Below are 1,349 nucleotides of genomic sequence, written 5' to 3' on the forward strand. Positions count from 1 at the left end.
CCAGCATTCCTGCCTCCTCCTGAGGACGAGCTCCCAGCCCCGGTGGGGGCCGCGCTCATTTCTGACTTAGAGCAGCTACACCTGCCCCCACCCCCACCACCATCACAGGTATGCGACCCCTGACCCTGGTGGAGCCCCGTGGGCCAGGGAGAGAGGGTCTGCTTTTCCTGGGCCTTTGGGGATGTTAAGCCTGGAGATGGTTTGGTCCGTTCTCCTGTTTGAGGACAGCCCCTCTTTGAAGCTCTTTGAGGCTGTAAAAGTGATTGTGCCCCCCTTTCCCCATCAGGCCCCTTCAGCTCTGAGAAGACGTTCCCCTGGGTCTGACCCACATCCCTTATGCGACATATGAAGCCCATTTAAAAAATGTGTGTGTGTGTATTTTTTTAATTTCAGAGAGGAAGGGAGAATGAATATGTTACACGGGGTCTTGCCTTTCTTTTGAGCTGTATCATCTAGTGGGATTTTTAGAGAGATAGAAACATCAATGATGAGTGATAGTCATTGATCGTCTGCCTCCTGCACACCCCCCACTGGGGGTCCTTCTTGCCCTCAGGACCCAGGACCAAGATCTTGGGCACCCTCTCCCTTACCCACTCAGCCAGCCACCCTGTAGGACAGACCTCATTGCTCTCACTTTAGGAAAAAACCGAGGCCCAGAGAGGTTCAGTGACCTGCTCAGGGTCACCCAGCAGGAAAGAGGTGGGGCCCTTGTGAACCCAGCCTGTGTGCGTCCTCCCCTTTCTTGGGGTGGGAGAGAGGGAGGGGGAACCCCTATGGAAGGCTGCTGGGACCCCTGCAGGGGCTGAGGGGTGCAGTGCCTCCCCCACCTCCAGCTAAGTAAGTTTATTTCTGAACCAAGCACAGAACAAAGCTTAGAGGGGGTCCAGAGTTTGGGGAGGGGGGTGGCAGTAGGACCCAGGAGGGGGGCTACCTGGAGGCCCTCATCCCCAGGAGGCCCTGCCCTGGGCTGCAGCCTCAGCCGGGCTGGGTGGGTGGCTGGCTGGATCTCAGCCTCCTTCCTTCCTCTTGACAGGAAATGACTTTCCTTCCCTTTGTTCCCACTTTCTCCGCTTACCCAACTGGATCTCAGATCCTGCCGGGAGGGAGGATGGGGTGGAGGGTCTGGGGTCAGCTGGCTGGGTCACTGCCCACGGGGAGCTGTCTCCCAGGTACCCCCATCCAGGAGCAGAGGGACTGGAGGAGAGCGAGCCTTCTCCTGGGGCCTGGCTGGCCCCGCTGCCCAGGCTTTGCAATTCCCCAGCTGGGCCCCTTCCCCTGGGGCCTGAAGTCCCTACAGAAACCGCAGTGTGTGTGTGTGTGTGTGTGTGTGTGTGTGTGTGTGTGTGTGT

General features: G+C 58.3%; 1 protein-coding gene across 1 annotated transcript in view; it reads left to right on the forward strand.

Moving 5' to 3' along the window:
• The first annotated feature begins 676 nt into the window (after positions 1–676).
• The window catches only part of FBLIM1 (filamin binding LIM protein 1), a 61,785-nt gene continuing 61,112 nt past the window's right edge, over positions 677–1,349 (forward strand). The window contains exon 1 of the mRNA XM_005886184.2: positions 677–699. The gene's annotated coding sequence lies outside the window, so the exon portion shown is untranslated. The remainder of the gene's footprint in view (positions 700–1,349) is intronic.

Source organism: Myotis brandtii, unplaced genomic scaffold (assembly GCF_000412655.1).
Source record: "Myotis brandtii unplaced genomic scaffold, ASM41265v1 scaffold96, whole genome shotgun sequence".
NCBI classification, from domain to species: domain Eukaryota; kingdom Metazoa; phylum Chordata; class Mammalia; order Chiroptera; family Vespertilionidae; genus Myotis; species Myotis brandtii.